Here is an 18,991-nt window from a genome sequence, read left to right on the forward strand (position 1 = left end):
AAAATACGCTACAGGTTTGCAAAACCTTAGTGCAAGATGGTGTCTTTAATGGTGCACATACAATCTTACACCATTCTAGTGAATGTGTCGCGCTGAGAGTAAAGCTAAGTGAGTACACATCTGTAACTGTTCTCCTTTCTGCTGGCATTTCCTCCCCACTGCTAGTAGCTGCAGTATGCAAATAAGATGGAGGTGACACCAGAATCTAGCAGTGTAGAAAGAAATGGAGAGAAAAGGTAATTAATGTTCTCTGTACAGCACTTTGAAATTTCTTGGCACTACAATGTAGGAAAGATGAAAATAATTCAAGGACATTTAAAATAAGAATTTACTCACCGGTAATTCTATTTCTCGTAGTCCGTAGTGGATGCTGGGAACTCCGTAAGGACCATGGGGAATAGCGGGCTCCGAAGGAGGCTGGGCACTCTAGAAAGATCTTAGACTACCTGGTGTGCACTGGCTCCTCCCACTATGACCCTCCTCCAAGCCTCAGTTAGGTACTGTGCCCGGACGAGCGTACACAATAAGGAAGGATTTTGAATCCCGGGTAAGACTCATACCAGCCACACCAATCACACCGTACAACTCGTGATATGAAACACAGTTAACAGTATGAAACAATAGAGCCTCTCAACAGATGGCTCAACAATAACCCGATTTAGTTAACCATAACTTTGTACAAGTATTGCAGATAAACCGCACTTGGGATGGGCGCCCAGCATCCACTACGGACTACGAGAAATAGAATTACCGGTGAGTAAATTCTTATTTTCTCTAACGTCCTAGTGGATGCTGGGAACTCCGTAAGGACCATGGGGATTATACCAAAGCTCCCAAACGGGCGGGAGAGTGCGGATGACTCTGCAGCACTGAATGAGAGAACTCCAGGTCCTCCTCAGCCAGGGTATCAAATTTGTAGAATTTTTGCAAACGTGTTTGCCCCTGACCAAGTAGCTGCTCGGCAAAGTTGTAAAGCCGAGACCTCTCGGGCAGCCGCCCAAGATAAGCCCACCTTCCTTGTGGAATGGGCATTGACAGATTTTGGCTGTGGCAGGCCTGCCACAGTATGTGCAAGCTGAATTGTACTACAAATCCAACGAGCAATAGTCTGCTTAGAAGCAGGAGCACCCAGCTTGTTAGGTGCATATAGGATAAACAGCGAGTCAGATTTTCTGACTCTAGCCGTTCTGGAAACATATATTTTCAGTGCCCTGACAACGTCTAGCAACTTGGAGTCCTCCAAGTCCCTAGTAGCCTAGGCACCACAATAGGCTGGTTCAGGTGAAACGCTGACACCACCTTTGGGAGAAACTGGGGACGAGTCCTCAATTCTGCCCTATCCATATGGAAAATCAAATAAGGGCTTTTACAAGACAAAGCCGCCAACTTTGATACTCGCCTGGCAGAAGCCAAGGCCAATAACATAACCACCTTCCACGTGAGATATTTCAGATCCACGGTTTTTAGTGGTTCAAACCAATGTGATTTTAAGAAACTCAACACCACGTTGAGATCCCAAGGTGCCACAGGAGGCACAAACGGGGGCTGACTCTGCAGCACTCCTTTTATAAATGTCTGAACTTCAGGTACTGAAGCTAGTTCTTTTTGAAAGAAAATCGACAGAGCCGAGATCTGTACCTTAATGGAACCCAATTTAAGGCCCATAGTCACTCCTGCTTGCAGGAAATGCAGAAATCGACCTAGTTGAAATTCCTCTGTTGGGGCCCTTTCGGCCTCACACCATGCAACATATTTTCGCCATATGCGGTGATAATGAGTTGCTGTAACCTCTTTCCTGGCTTTAGTAAGCGTAGGAATGACTTCCTCCGGAATGCCCTTTTCCTTCAGGATCCGGCGTTCAACCGCCATGCCGACAAACGCAGCTGCGGTAAGTCTTGGAACAGACAGGGCCCCTGCTGCCGCAGGTCCTGTCTGAGTGGCAGAGGCCATGGGTCCTCTGATATAAATTCTTGAAGTTCTGGGTACCAAGCTCTTCTTGGCCATCCACGAGTATCGTTCTTACTCCTCGCCTTCTTATTATTCTCAGTACCTTTGGTATGAGAGGCAGAGGGGAGAACACATAAACCGACTGGTACACCCACGGTGTTACCAGAGCGTCCATAGCTATCGCCTGAGGGTCCCTTGACCCGGTGCAATATCTTTTATAGCTTTTTGTTGAGGCGGGACGCCATCATGTCCACCTGTGGCCTTTCCCAATGGTGTACAATCCTATTGGAAGACTTCTGGAGGAAGTCCCCATTCTCCCGGGTGGAGGTCGTGTCTGTTGAGAAGATCTGCTTCCCAGTTGTCCACTCCGGGAATGAACACTGCTGACAGTGCTAACACATGGGCCCTCATTCCGAGTTGATCGGTCGCAAGGCGAATTTAGCAGAGTTACACACGCTAAGCCGCCGCCTACTGGGAGTGAATCTTAGCTTCTTAAAATTGCGACCGATGTATTCGCAATAATGCGATTACTAACTACTTAGCAGTTTCAGAGTAGCTCCAGACTTACTCTGCCTGTGCGATCATTTCAGTGCTTGTCGTTCCTGGTTGACGTCACAAACACACCCAGCGTTCGCCCAGGCACTCCCACCGTTTCTCCGGCCACTCCTGCGTTTTTCCCGGAAACGGTAGCGTTTTCAGCCACACGCCCCTGAAACGCCGTGTTTCCGCCCAGTAACACCCATTTCCTGTCAATCACATTACGATCGCCGGAGCGAAGAAAAAGCCGTGAGTAAAAATACTTTCTTCATAGTAAAGTTACTTGGCGCAGTCGCAGTGCGAACATTGCGCATGCGTACTAGGCGGATTTTCACTGCGATGCGATGAAAAATACCGAGCGAACAACTCGGAATGAGGGCCATGATTTTCCGCCTATCGGAGAATCCTTGTGGCTTCTGCCATCGCCATCCTGCTTCTTGTGCCGCCCTGTTGGTTTACATGGGCGACTGCCGTGATGTTGTCTGATTGGATCAGTACCGGCTGGTTTTGAAGCAGAGGCATTGCCGGCCTCAGGGCATTGTAAATGGCCCTCAGGTCCAGAATATTTATGTGTAGGGAAATAACCTGACTTGACCAAAGTCCCTGGAAATTTCTTCCCTGTGTGACTGCCTCCCAGCCTCAAAGGCTGGAATCCATGGTCACTAGGACCTAGTCCTGTATGCCGAACCTGCGGCCCTCTTGAAGATGGGCACTCTGCAGCCACCACAGTAGAGATACCCTAGTCCTTGGAGACAGGGTTATCAGCCTATGCATCGGAAGATGCGATCCGGACCACTTGTCCAACAGGTCCCTCTGAAAAGTTCTTGTATGGAACCTGCCTAATGGGATTGCTTCGTAGGAAGCTACCATTTTTCCCAGGACTCGCGTGCAATGATGCACCGCTACCTATTTTGGCTTCAGGAGGTCTCTGACTAGAGATGACAACTCCTTGGCTTTCTCCTCCGGGAGAAACACTATTTCTGGTTTATGTCCAGAACCATCCCCAGGAACAGTAGACGTGTCATAGGAACCAGCTGTGACTTTGGACTGTTTAGAATCCAACCATGCTGTTGTAGCACTTTCCAAAATAGTGCTACCCCGACTACCAACTGCTCCTTGGACTTCGCCCTTATAACGAGATTGTCCAAGTACGGGATAATTACAACTCCCTTTTTTTGAAGGAGTATCAACATTTCGCCCATTACCTTGATAAAACACCCTCGGTGCCATGTACTGTCCAAACGGCAGTGTCTGGACTTGGTAATGGTAATCCTGTACCACAAATCTGAGGTACTCCTGGCGAGGATGGTAAATGGGGACATGCAGGTAAGCATCCTTGATGTCCCAGGATACCATGTAATCCCCCTCGTCCAGGCTTGGAATAACCGCCCTGAGCGATTCCATCTTGAACTTGAATTTTTGTGTTCAAGGATTTTAAATATAAAATGGGTCACACCGAACCATGCGGTTTCGGTACCCCAACCCGTGTGGAATAGTAACCCCGTCCTTGTTGAAGTAGGGGCACCTTGAGTATTACCTGCTGGGAATACCGCTTATTAATTGCCTCTAGCACAGCCTCCCTGCCTGAGGGAGTTGTCAGCAAGGCATATTTTAGGAAACGGCTGGGGGGAGACATCTCGAATTCCAGCTTGTACCCCTGAAATACTACTTGAAAGAAACAGGGATCCACCTGTGAGCGAGCCCACTAATTGCTGAAATTTTTGAGACGGCCCCCCACCGTACCTGGCTACACCTGTGGAGCACCCGCGTCATGGTGTGGCCTCACAGGAGGCGGGGGAAGAATCTTGATTCTGGGAACAGGCTGACTGGTGCAGCTTTTTTCCCTCTACCCTTGTCTCTGTACAGAAAGGAAGCGCCATTTGACCCGCTTGCTTTTCTGAAGCCGAAAGGACTGTACCTTTGTCTGTGAGGAAACCTGAGGTAAAATTATTTCTTCCCAGCAGTTGCTGTGGGTACGAGGTCCCAGAGACCATCCCCAAATAATTCCTCACCCTTATAAGGCTCTCTATGCGCTTTTTAAGTCAGCATCACCTGTCCAGTGACAGGTCTCTAATACCCTCCTGACAGAATGGACATTACATTTATTTTGGATGCCAGCCGGCAAAATATCCCTCTGTGCATCCCCCATATATAAGACGACGTCTTTAATATGTTTTTATGTTTGCCAACTAGTATCCCTGTTTGACAGGGTCACCGACCACGCTGCAGCAGCACTATCTGCAGGTCTCAGTCTAGTACCTGAGTGTGTAAATACAGACTTCAGGATAGCCTCCTGTTTTTTATCAACAGGTACCTATTAAAGTGGCCGTATCCTAAGACGGCAGTGCCACCTTTTTTGACAAACGTGTGAGCGCCTTATCCACCCTAGGGGATATTTCTCAGCGTAACTTATCCACCTGGCGGGAAAGGGTACGCCATCAGTAACTTTTTATAAATTACCAGTTTCTTAACGGGGGAACCCACGCTTTCACACACTTCATTTATTCATCTGATGGGGGAACAAAACACTGCCTGTTTTTTCTCCCCAAACCTAAAACCCATTTTTAGAGGTGCTTGGGTTAAAGTCAGAAATGTATAACACATTTTTTATTGCCGGGATCACGTCACGGATGTTCCTAGTGGATTGTGTATATGTCTCCACCTTGTCGACACTGGAGTCAGACTCCGTGTCGACATCTGTGTCTGCCATCTGAGAGAGCGGGCGTTTTTGAGCCCCTGATGGCCTTTGAGACGCCTGGGCAGGCGCGGGCTGCGAAGCCGGCTGTCCCACAGCTGTTACGTCATCCACCCTTTTATGTAAGGAGTTGACACTGTCAGTTAATACCTTTCACCTATCCATCCACTCTGGTGTCGGCCCCACAGGGGGCGACATCACATATATCGGCCTCTGTTCTGTCACCATATAAGCCTCCTCATTCAACATGTCGACACAGCCGTACCGACACACCGCAGACACACAGGGAATGCTCTAAACGAGGACAGGACCCACAAAAGCCCTTTGGGGGGACAGAGTAAGAGTATGCCAGCACACACCAGAGCGCTATATATATACAGGGACTAACTGAGTTATGTCCCTAATAGCTTTTATATAATATACTGTATACAGTGCCAATTTTAATGCCCCCCCCTCTCTTTTCCCTCTTACTGTGCAGGGAAGAGCCAGGGAGCTTCCCTCCAGCCGAGCTGTGAGGGAAAAATGGCGCCAGTGTGCTGAGGAGATAGGCTCCGCCCCTTTTTCGCGGCCTATTCTCCCGTTTTTTATGGAATTCTGGCAGGGGTATTTACCTCATATATAGCCCCTGGGGCCATATATTGAGGTATTTTAGCCAGCCAAGGTGTTTTTATTGCTGCCTCAGGGCGCCCCCCCCAGCGCCCTGCACCCTCAGTGACCGGAGTGTGAAGTGTGTGAGAGGAGCAATGGCGCACAGCTGCAGTGCTGTGCGCTACCTTGGTGAAGACAGAGTCTTCATGCCGCCGATTTTCCGGACCATCTTCTTGCTTCTGGCTCTGTAAGGGGGACGGCGGCGCGGCTCCGGGACCGAACATCAAGGCTGGGCCTGCGGTCGATCCCTCTGGAGCTAATGGTGTCCAGTAGCCTAAGAAGCCCAATCCGGCTGCAAGCAGGCGAGTTCGCTTCTTCTCCCCTTAGTCCCTCGCTGCAGTGAGCCTGTTGCCAGCAGGTCTCACTGAAAATAGCAAATTCTAAGACTATAACTTTCTAAGAGCTCAGGAGAGCCCCTAGTGTGCATCCAACCTCGGCCGGGCACGAAATCTAACTGAGGCTTGGAGGAGGGTCATGGTGGGAGGAGCCAGTGCACACCAGGTAGTCTAAGATCTTTCTAGAGTGCCCAGCCTCCTTCGGAGCCCGCTATTCCCCATGGTCCTTACGGAGTTCCCAGCATCCACTAGGACGTTAGAGAAAAAATAAAATAAAAAAAAGCTCTACTCATTTCACAAACTAATTAACGATGAATTAACTTTCTGTGAATGTTGTAATGAGCATTTTAGAATTTGAAAAAAAAGTGCAGTGTTGTTAGCCCTGTGTGATCTGTATTATCTTCCTAAAATGATGCTTTGCGTTTTCAGATCTTCTTTTACTACACAAGTTTAAACAGTTTTAAAGAGATCCCCTCAACTGCTTAAGTGTCTGGCCTGTTCGTGGTGGGTGGTAAGTCTGTTGTTAGGGGCAGATTTCATTTGCCTGGTAAACATCTGGATCATTTTGCGATGCATTTTTTTATTTTTTTTACAGGCAACTCGCATTTACAGCTCTGTGTACCAAGGGGGCTCGGGGAGGCAGTTATGGGGGGGGGGGGGGAGGGGGTAGACAGATCCGCAAGGAGTGATGGGGGGGAAAAGCGGATACTAATCACATGGGCCAGCCTTGACTTTTGGACCCAGCAAGGGCCAGGTCCGCTGACCAACACCTTTCTCCCCCCCCCTTCCCCCTCTTACCTCTCTACCCAGCCAAACACACACTGCTCTATGATGGGCTGCAGTGTGGCCAAGGGTCTCTCATTGATTGCTCCACCATTGGATTTGCCCCAGGCTGGAGGGGACACTGAAATACTTTTTTTCTGATTTTTCCTCATGGGCTGTGGCCACGATTAAGAAGTACCCAGGCCTTTACCAGCTCTCTACAGCCCTAGGTGTAGATACTAATATATGTTTGTAGGGATAGGACTTGCAGGTACTGTACACCCTGGTTACAGTTGACAGCTGCTGCTGATGATGATAAGGGCCACAGGCATCTACATCTTAGACACACCCATTAATGCATGTGAAGTTAAACTACAGACACTGTGCTTAAAAAGCTTAATTACACTGTACTGAATACACATTTTTTGAAAATAAAATATGTTCCCTACTCTGTTTATTTAAGATAACAGGGAGATAACAGGGAATCTATACAGACTTCAACATAAGCAAAACTACTCCTGTTTGCAGGCATGCCTTTTCTTTTCAGCTGACATTTTCTTCCTTAGCCTGTATTTATACTGCGTGTCGGCTGTACACAGAAACACAGTTCCTCATGTTCGTGAAAACTGGTGGCTCCTCTCACCCTAAATTTGATACCATCAAGTGGCTCTAAATTCGCTTACCAAAAAATTTAGCTTGGGTCGGCCCTGTGTGTATGTCATAAAATACATTCCCACCGTCTGGTGGGATATCTCACCACTGGAAGAAAGAAGTCCTAGTAGATATTTACCAGTGCAGATTGCACTAAATATATTATATTAAATAAGTGCAAGCATAGCAAGCAATGGGAAATGACAAATATAATATCACATCTTTCGATAATTTGGTTGTATAAGAATTGTCTTTTCTGTAGTTTTTCCTTAAACTTACCCCAGGTAGAACTGATGTAATGCCATTGTACTTCCTTTTTTTTTTTTTGCTGTATAGGTTTGCTCATTTATCTGGTACCTGCGAGGAACAAATCTGAAATAATTTGTTAATTGCAGCATCAAAGCAATACCCGCAACGTAAATCTCCGGTGGATTAAAATTCCCACTGACCCTGGGATGTGCTGAAGCCACAAGCCTACAATTCAGTGATTACCCGCTGACATATTGATAGATACTAAAGATTCTCTATTGAGCACTTTCATGTCATTAGAATGCAGAACATATCACTGGTATAATATATACAGCTCAATTCATATTGTGCAAGGACCTAAATAGGAATAAAAGCAGAATGGGTCACTTTACAATTATGGAAACATTAATACAATGGTTTAGCAATGACATACCTGCAACCTGTCTGGAGCGACCTACTGTAAGTTATTGGTTTGTCAATGGACTGGAGTCTTGTTTAGGTTACAACTGCATTGGACAGCTGAGTATGAAATACAGCAATCTTTATGGTGATGAACCTGTAAAGATAAGAGTCAGTTGCATATTACAGCTACAGTACATGATGATATACGACAATGCACTCTGTCGTACGCCGGACTGGCATGCCCCATTACTGTAACCGGCGCTTTATGGCGCAACTATCCCCCAGGCTGTCAGTATGTGTCCCATGAGGTATTGTTGACAAAGACTGTTTGCTTTCCACATGTGGAGCCAGCACCGCCGGAACATGGGCGTCACCTTCTTGCCTGCAATCTCTGAGCTGATGGCCTGTACATGACTCCTGTGACCTATCAGTAGCAATAAACAAGTTCCATCTCACCTATGAGGAGAAACCTCATTAAACCTCCATGTTTTTAACATGGCTTCCAGCCATATACAAACCTTGGGTCCTGCTTCGAGTCCAGAAAACTCACAGATCCTGACACATTCGTGATTAACTATCCAGAGGCTGCCTTGGAACTTGCAATGGGAGAGATAGTCCAACCATATGGCATAGAGTGTGTTACCAACAGAGGCTACAGAGGTTGCGCTACCATCACTAGACCACCCTCCAACCACCTATGTCTCTATGCACAAACCAGAAAACATGCTCTGCATCCACTTACAGACCAGGAATTGGCATCTTAAATGCATCCTTTTCACCTGTTAAATATCATTTTAATATAATTTTTTGCCCATGGACTTAAAATGATGTGAATGACTGTGCTCAGCTTACTGTACATTTAAAATATAACAAGTGATCTACCCAGTTCCACCCATTAGATCAACATAATTATATAATTATTAGAGATGAGCGGGTTTGGTTCTCCATGAACCGAACCCCCCTGAACTCCATGTGGTTTACACGGGTCCGAGGCAGGCTCAGTTGTTCCCGTCTGACTCAGAAAACCCGAACGAGGGAAAATATCATCCCGCTGTCGGATTCTCGCGAGATTCGCATTCCATATAAAGAGCCGCGTGTCGCCGCCATTTCCACTTGTGCATTGTAGAGAGAGCGGAGAGGACGTGGCTACGTTCTCTCAGTGGAAATCTCAATATCAGTGCTCAGTATCAGTGCTTACTTATTGCTGCTCAGTAATACTAGTAGTGTGTCTCTCCTGCTCAGTGTCAGTTCTCAGTTAGTATCCTCATCAGTGTTCAGGATCACTGCTCATTGGCTTGTGCTGCATTGTGGTGCTCAGTATACTACAGTACATTACTAATAGTCCAGTGCTGCATCTTGCTGTTCAGTGTCAGTTCTAGTATACTCATCAGTGCTCAGTATCACTGCTCATTGTCTTGTGCTGCATTGTGGTGCTCAGTATACTACAGTACATTACTAATAGTCCAGTGCTGCATCTTGCTGCTCAGTGTCAGTTCTAGTATCCTCATCAGTGCTCAGTATCACTGCTCATTGTCTTGTGCTGCATTGTTGTGCTCAGTATACTACAGAACATTACTAATAGTCCAGTGCTGCATCTTGCTGCTCAGTGTCAGTTCTAGTATACTCATCAGTGCTCAGTATCACTGCTCATTGTCTTGTGCTGCATTGTGGTGCTCAGTATACTACAGTACATTACTAATAGTCCAGTGCTGCATCTTGCTGCTCAGTGTCAGTTCTAGTATCCTCATCAGTGCTCAGTATCACTGCTCATTGTCTTGTGCTGCATTGTGGTGCTCAGTATACTACAGTACATTACTAATAGTCCAGTGCTGCATCTTGCTGCTCAGTGTCAGTTCTTCTCAGTATTATCCTCATCAGTGCTCAGTATCACTGCTCATTTTCTTGAGCTGCATTGTGGTGCTCAGTATACTACAGTACATTACTAATAGTCCAGTGCTGCATCTTGCTGCTCAGTGTCAGTTCTTCTCAGTATTATCCTCATCAGTGCTCAGTATCACTGCTCATTGTCTTGTGCTGCATTGTGGTGCTCAGTATACTACAGTACATTACTAATACAGGTTGAGTATCCCATATCCATATATTCCGAAATACGGAATATTCCGAAATACGGACTTTTTTGAGTGAGAGTGAGATAGTGAAACCATTGTTTTTTGATGGCTCAATGTACACAAACTCTGTTTAATACACAAAGTTATTAATAATATTGTATTAAATGACCTTCAGGCTGTGTATATAAGGTGTCTATGAAACATAAATGAATTGTGTGTATGTACACACACTTTGTTTAATGCACAAACTTATAAAAAATATTGGCTAAAATTACCTTCAGGCTGTGTGTATAAGGTGTATATGAAACATAAATGCATTCTGTGCTTAGATTTAGGTCCCATCACCATGATATCTCATTATGGCATCTAATTATTCCAAAATACGGAAAAATCCGATATCCAAAATACCTCTGGTCCCAAGCATTTTGGATAAGGGATACTCAACCTGTAGTCCAGTGCTGCATCTTGCTGCTCAGTGTCAGTTCTTCTCAGTATTATCCTCATCAGTGCTCAGTATCACTGCTCATTGTCTTGTGCTGCATTGTGGTGCTCAGTATACTACAGTACATTACTAATAGTCCAGTGCTGCATCTTGCTGCTGTAGGGTGCTGTGGTAGTGTCCTATCACTGTGCATAGGTCATCATTATTCCAGTCACAGTGGTATCTGGTATCTATCTAGTGGTATCTAATTCCAGACATTACCGCCGTCTAATTCCAGATATACTACTGGCATATAATTCAACACATTAGAAAAATGGAGAGCAAAAATGTGGAGGGTAAAATAGGGAAAGATCAAGCTCCACTTCCACCTAGTGCTGAAGCTGCTGCCACTAGTCATGGCAGAGATGATTCAATGCCATCAACGTCATCTGCCAAGGCCGATGCCCAATGTCATAGTAGAGAGCATGTAAAATCCAAAACGCAAAAGTTCAGAAAATTGACGCAAAAATCTAAATTAAAATCGTCTGAGGAGAAGCATAAACTTACCAATATGCCATTTACGACATGGAGTGGCAAGGAATGGCTGAGGCCCTGGCCTATGTTCATGGCTAGTGGTTCAGCTTCACATGAGGATGGAAGCACTCATCCTCCCGCTAGAAAAATGAAAAGAGTTAAGCTGGCAAAAGCACAGCAAAGAATTGTGTGTTCTAAATCACAAATCCCCAAGGAGAGTCCAAATGTGTCGGCGGGTGCGATGCCTGACCTTCCCAACACTGGATGGGAAGAGGTGGCGCCTTCCACCATTTGCACGCCCCCTGCAAGTGCTGGAAGGAGCACCCACAGTCCAGTTCCTGATATTCAAATTGAAGATGTCACCGTTGAAGTACACCAGGATGAGGATATGGGTGTAGCTGGCGCTGCGGAGGAAATTGACAAGGAGGATTCTGATGGTGAGGTGGTTTGTTTAAGTCAGGCACCCGGGGAGACACCTGTTGTCCATGGGATGAATGAGGCCATTGACATGCCTGGTCAAAATACAAAAAAAATCACCTCTTCGGAATAATTTCAACAGAAATGCGGACAATTGGTGTCAAGCCATGTGTTCTCTTTGTCAAGCCGTAATAAGTAGGGGTAAGGACGTTAACCACCTAGGAACATCATCCCTTATACGAAACCTGGAGCGCATTCATCAGAAGTCATTGACAAGTTCAAAAACTTTGGGTGACAGCGGAAGCAGTCCACTGACAACTAAATCCCTTCTTCCTCTTGTACTCAAGCTCCTGCAAACCACACCACCAACTCCCTCAATGTCAATTTCCTCCTTAGACAGGAACGCCAATAGTCCTGCAGGACACGTCATTGGCAAGTCTGACGAGTCCTCTCCTAACTGGGATTCCTCCGATGGATCCTTGAGTGGAACGCCTACTGCTGCTGGCGCTGCTGTTGTTGCTGCTGGGAGTCGATCGTCATCCCAGAGGGGAAGTCGGAAGACCACTTGTACTACTTCCAGTAAGCAATTGACGGTCCAACAGTCCTTTGCAAAGAAGATGAAATATCACAGCAGTCATCCTGTTGCAAAGCGGATAACTCAGGCCTTGACAACTATGTTGGTGTTAGACGTACGTTCGGTATCCGCCGTTAGTTCACAGGGACTTAGAGAATTGCTTGAGGTAGTGTGTCCCCGGTACCAAATCCCATCTAGGTTCCACTTCTCTAGGCAGGCGATACCGAGAATGTACACAGACATCAGAAAAAGAGTCACCAGTGTCCTAAAAAATGCAGTTGTAGCCACTGTCCACCAACCACGGACATGTGGCCAAGTGGAGCAGGGCAGACTAAGGACTATATGACTGTGACAGCCCACTGGGTAGATGTAGTGCCTCCCGCAGCAACAACAACGGTGGCACCAGTAGCAGCATCTCGCAAACAGCAAATCGTTCCTAGGCAGGCTACGCTTTGTATCACCGCTTTCCATAAGAGGCACACAGCTGACAACCTCTTACGGAAACTGAGGAACATCATCGCAGATTGGCTTACCCCAATTGGACTCTCCTGGGGATTTGTGATATCGGACACCGCCACCAATATTGTGCGTGCATTACACATGGGCAAATTCCAGCACGTCCCATGTTTACAATTAATTAGGTGGTGCAGAATTTTTTTAAAAATGACAGGGGCTTGCAGGAGATGCTGTCGATGGTCCGAAGAATTGCGGGACACTTTTGGAATTCAGCCACCGCATGCCGAAGACTGGAGCGCCAGCAAACACTCATGAACATGCCCTGCCATCAGCTGAAGGAAGAGGTGGTAACGAGGTGGAATTCAACCCTCTATTTGCTTCAGAGGATGGAGGAGCAGCAAAAGGCCATTCAAGCCTATACATCTGCCAACGATATAGGCAAAGGAGGGGGAATGCACCTGACTCATGCGCAGTGGAGAATGATTTCCATGTTGTGCTGAAAAAGTCGGCTTATACTCGAGTATATACCGTATTAAGATATTTCAGTTTTGAAATAACTAGGCCACCTATGTTTTCAATCTTCACTCCCCCTAATCTCAAAAACTGTCTATGGTCCTGCTCCTAAGTCCTGAGGTCAGAGGATGGCCCTTGAAAAAGAGCTGACACTTGCCCTCTGCTGCCCAGGTTAAGCTTTCACCAGGCAAGTTCACAAGGCCCTGCCAAGCAGCGAAGCTGTGCCCTGGAAGCCTTCTATGCCTGCCAAGATAAGCTGACACAGTGAGACACCTGTCTTGCTGGGATGCGGTCATGTGACCGGCGCCCGCTTACCAGCCCAACAGTCGGCATGTCTAAAAATAATAATGGGGGTAATTCCAAGTTGATTGCAGCCGGAATTTTTTTTGCAGTTGGGCAAAACCATGTACACTGCAGGGGAGGCAGATATAACATGTGCAGAGAGAGTTAGATTTGGGTGTGGTGTGTTTAATCTGCAATCTGAATTGCAGTGTAAAAATAAAGCAGCCAGTATTTACCCTGCACAGAAACAAAATAACCCACCCAAATCTAACTCTCTCTGCACATGTTATATCTGCCTCCCCTGCAGTGCACATGGTTTTGCCCAACTGCTAAAAATGTTCCTGCTGCGATCAACTTGGAATTACCCCCATTGTGAGGTGTGAGGTGTTCAGAATAGACTGGAAATGAGTGGAAATTATTATTATTGAGGTTAATAATACTATAGGATCAAAATTACCCCTAAATTCTATGATTTAAGCTGTTTTTGAGGGTTTTTTGAAAAAAAAAACCACCTGAATCCAAAACGCATCTGAATCCGACAAAAATTCGAAAGGGTGGTTTTGCCAAAATGCGTCAGAATCCAAAACACGACCGCGGAACCGAATCCAAAAACAAAACACAAAACCCGAAAAAATGCCCGCTGCACATCTCTAATAATGATATAAATTATGTTGCAAACATATTAATCATCCTGAAAGAAATAAAAGTGCAACCTACAAAAGCATTAAGCTCCAGGGTCGCAAATGCTCGAACATCTTCAGCTGCTGTGTGTACTGTATGGCGGTCACTGACTTCTGGCTGTGCTATTTTATACTGCTTCTGAGGTAGGTGCGTGTGTTTGTGTTTGTGTGTGTGTGTGTGTGTGTGTAATTTTGAGGGACATTATTGTTTTTTTGTAATGCAAATAATGTACCGTATATACTCGAGTATAAATCGACCCGAATATAAGCCGAGGCACCTAATTTTACCACAAAAACCTGGGAAAACTTATTGACTCGAGTATAAGCCTAGGGTGGGAAATGCAGCTCTATCCGTACACAGCCCTCAGTGCCAGATATGCCCTCATACTGCCATATATGCCCCACAGTGCCAGATATGCTCTCATACTGCCAGATATGCCCCACAGTGCCTGATGTGCCAGATATGCCCTCATGCTGCCAGATATGCCCCACAGTGCCAGATGTGCCAGATATGCCCTCATGCTGCCAGATATGCCCCATAGTGCCAGATATGCCCTCATACTGCCAGATATGCCCCACAGTGCCTGATGTACCAGATATGCCCTCATGTTGCCAGATATGCCCCACAGTGCCAGATGTGCCAGATATGCCCCCACAGTGCCAGATATGCCCCACAGTGCCTGATGTGCCAGATATGCCCTCATGCTGCCAAATATGCCCCACAGTGCCAGATGTGCCAGATATGCCCTCATGCTGCCAGATATGCCCCCTCATAGTGCCAGATATACCCCCTCATAGTGCCAGATAAGTCCCCTCAGTGACACATATGTCGCCCCCCCCAAGTGCCAAATATGCTCCCCCAGTGCCTGTTACTTACCCTCCGTCGCTCCCGCGCTGTCTTGTGAAGGAGGGACACGGAGCGCACAGCGCGCGCCTCTCCTGTGTCCCTCCTGCATCTCCAGCGGCCGCGGCGGGTCTATTAAAGGAAGTGCCGGTTCGTGAGCCAATCAGAGCTCACAAACGGGTACTTCCTTTAACAGACCCGCCGCTGCCGCCGGAGATGCAGGAGGGACACAGGAGAGGCACGTGCTGTGCGCTCCGTGTCCCTCCTTCACACTGCTCTCCCTGTCACACTGCTCTCCCTGCACTGACTCGAGTATAAGCCGAGGGGGCTTTTTTAACACAAAAAAAGTGCTGAAAAAGTCGGCTTATACTCGAGTATATACCGTATTTAGATATTTCAGTTTTGAAATAACTAGGCCACCTATGTTTTCAATCTTCACTCCCCCTAATCTCAAAAACTGTCTATGGTCCTGCTCCTAAGTCCTGAGGTCAGAGGATGGCCCTTGAAAAAGAGCTGACACTTGCCCTCTGCTGCCCAGGTTAAGCTTTCACCAGGCAAGTTCACAAGGCCCTGCCAAGCAGCGAAGCTGTGCCCTGGAAGCCTTCTATGCCTGCCAAGATAAGCTGACACAGTGAGACACCTGTCTTGCTGGGATGCGGTCATGTGACCGGCGCCCGCTTACCAGCCCAACAGTCGGCATGTCGACTGGCAGGGACTATTCACACTCGTGGTTGTCCACGACACCCATAGAGTGGGACTAGAACCTGTGGCAAGCGCAGAAAGCCCGCAAGGGGCTTTGTTGAGCTCGCCCCCCTACCTTCTTCACGCTGGCATTCTGCTGCCGGGATACCGGGGTCTGTATGCTGATCACCGGGATCCCTAGCGCCGGCCTCCCAGTCCCAACCCGTCTTGCTGGCTGCATTGTTTTCACCAAGACATGACAACTGCACAGGTTTTTTTTACTTTGCCCCCTATTAGCTGCCATGATTCTAGACCAGTATTTTATATCTATACATCATGTTATAGATGAGGGTGTCCTAAATCCAGTCTTAAATATGTAGCTAAGACAGAAAAAGAAAAGAAGACTGGTATCTTGATACAGTGTAAGTGATCAAACATCTAAGAGCTAACCTTTATTACTATATAAGAACTACTATTGCTTATTCTGTTACTGCAAGGAACCAATCTTGTATTTTTATTTCTTTCCTATTTTTTTCTATATAAAATCAGCCAAATAAAATTAAGAAAAAAGAAAGTAAAGTGTTTTTTTTTTATAAAAGAAAATTATTTGATTATTGATTTGCATTATTAATGTTTTATTATACAGTGCAAACTTTTCGTCTTATGCTTACATTCACCTCCTTTTCTGTAGGTCTCACTATTGATCCAGTGGAAGTATATCAGATCCTACAGCTAGATGGAATAGCAATTGGTTTCGTGGTAGCTTCTGCCATACTGTATCTCAGTGATTACGAATGAATCTAGTCCTAGGGGTATATTTACTAAAGTGCAGGTTTTTTAAAAGTGATGTTGACCATAGCAACCAATCAGATTCCAGTTATTATCTTCTAGAAGGTGCTAGATAAATATGTAGAACCTGATTGTTATGGGCAACAACACTTCTAAAAACCCGCACTTTAATAACTATACCCCTTATAATCTGATACACTTGTGATCACTTTGGTCCTCAACATGGCCTATGCATGACCCTCAAAAATGATAAGAAATCATGTTATAAGGAGAGAACCTAAAACATTCTAGTCCCTTAACTGATAACATGTCTTATGCGATAATGTTGTATTTATTTATATACAGGCTTGGACTTGCCCACAGGGGTACAGGGGAAACCACCGGTGGGCCCCACTGCCAGGGGGCCTACCTCCTGCTCTAAGGATCAGGTTCTAGATTGTGCACTTGAATTATATAGTACATATGTTACCTTATACTGGACTATGGTGTATTTTCTACAGTGCATTGCTGATATTAATCTGGTACATTATCATGCATGCAGCAGCTGAATTTTCTGTATATATTTATGAAGGGGCCCAGACGTTGCACTCTCTAATGGTTAGTCAAACCAGTGAGGTGGCAGGCCACACCCCCTCAGCAGACTGGCCACACCCCTAAACATGGGCCCCTACCATTACATCCCCCCAGTAGGCCCTATATGCCCCAGTCCGATACTGTTTATATACAATAGTATATGGTTTCAAGGTACAACTAATATTCTACTAAATGTAGCCATTTATATCCTCTATTAAACACGTGCTGTGCATATGTCTTTAGAACAAGAGATTTTCTGTGCAATGGTTAACAGCAGAACTTTTAATTTGCACAGAACACTGGATAAGTGAACGTGGAAACAATTAAACTTGCAATTTTGTCCCCTAAAGAAATATGATGTAAGAGTTGTGCGAATCGTGCACCAAATTTGTTACAGTTCCTGATTGATTCATTTTATTGGCTTGACTTCCATTGTGTAATGTATTTATTTATTTTGCAATCCAGTATAATTTGTAGAAAAATGTTTTTTTCCAGATCAATAAGCAAGGGGCAGACACAGGTCAGTATGCATTTTAACCCAGTAATAACTGTAGATAATAAAACAAGTACAAATTATTATACTTATTATTGTATTTAGTGGTGAATACGGGGTTGGTGCAAGTTGTTACTTTAATGAAAGATTATTTAAAAATCTTGTTTTTCTTGTTTGTCTTTCCTTGTGATATCTCAGTGGCCTCTATATTGGGAGAACTGGGATGGTAAAGTAGGTAGGTACCCCAGTTCTTGATCACCAACCCGATCAACCACGGAGTTTGCAAAATATCCGGTGCTTTTCTGGGCAGAGCAGGCAGTGTTTGATTTTGTGTTACCCCCGAAACTAAAAACTCCTACTCTTACCAACTTATGACTGATTATCTCTATGGCAGTGGGCACCATGCTAGTAGTCCCCTCCCCCTATTATATTGGAAGCCATCACAGGTGGTCTAGCAGTTGTGTTGGCTGTGAATATTGGGAGGGGACAGTATGTCATCTTTATTTATTATTTATAGTGTCATTTTTATAACCATTATAAAGTACCTGTCCTGTCAGCTATTGGGGTTTCCTACAAATATATTGTCCAATTTTATTTCTGTAACTAATATTGTAATATGTAGATTGTAGAAATACTGTAGAGTGGTAGATCGTCGCTGTCGGTAGGGCATGCATGCAGGATCTGGACTGTCGTCCATGACCTGCATGCAGGGCTGATGGAGGCGTGATGTCACTGAGCGATATGAGCAATCATATCGCTCAGTGTGTACAGTCGGACGCCGACCGGCCGGCCCGGGAGGGGAAACATTAGATGACGTCGCTCTAATGTGTACGGACCTTTACAAGGTATACGATTAGTAGAAATTAAGTCACACAGTATATTTAGACAATGTCTATAGATAGAACACAGGGCTTACAAAAAAGAAAAGGAAGACGTATTTCAACTGAAGATACAGTACCAGTCAAAAATTACACAGGTGGCGCCAGACAGGGATAAAACTTAGCACTTAACATACAAAATATGCACAGAAAAAAGAAAGAATTGGTCTTATAGTGGCACCACTATAAGACCAATTCTTTCTTTCTCTTTTCTGTGCATATTCAAGTATATTGGCAACAATAGTATATATAATAATAATAATAATAATAATAATAATAGTAGTTGTGGCAGCACCCCCAGAGGTTGATTTAATTTAAGTTACTGTCATATGGTTTTTTTTTAAATAATATACAGTACTAACACTAGTGCAGTAGTTTTCCCAATTCCTTTTTCCCTATACATTTCTAACAAAAGCCTTTGCATATTTGTGTCATCAATAAAATTATATATTTAAGATTTCTTTGGATGTTTTTTTATAGTGTTTTCTTATGAAAAAAAGTGGCGGTACTCAGGGACGCGCAGTGCGGTAAATGGCTGGGGAGGCACTGGCTAGTATCAGA

General features: G+C 45.4%; 1 long non-coding RNA gene across 1 annotated transcript in view; it reads right to left on the minus strand.

Moving 5' to 3' along the window:
* Positions 1 to 7,860: 7,860 nt before the first annotated feature.
* Positions 7,861 to 18,991, minus strand: part of LOC134911801 (uncharacterized) — an 85,771-nt gene continuing 74,640 nt past the window's right edge. The window contains exons 2-3 of the long non-coding RNA XR_010176851.1: positions 8,258 to 8,380; positions 7,861 to 7,947 (exon numbers count right to left, since the gene is read on the minus strand). This is a non-coding gene — a long non-coding RNA (uncharacterized LOC134911801). The remainder of the gene's footprint in view (positions 7,948 to 8,257; positions 8,381 to 18,991) is intronic.

Source organism: Pseudophryne corroboree, chromosome 4 (genome assembly GCF_028390025.1).
Source record: "Pseudophryne corroboree isolate aPseCor3 chromosome 4, aPseCor3.hap2, whole genome shotgun sequence".
In the NCBI taxonomy this organism is placed as follows: domain Eukaryota; kingdom Metazoa; phylum Chordata; class Amphibia; order Anura; family Myobatrachidae; genus Pseudophryne; species Pseudophryne corroboree.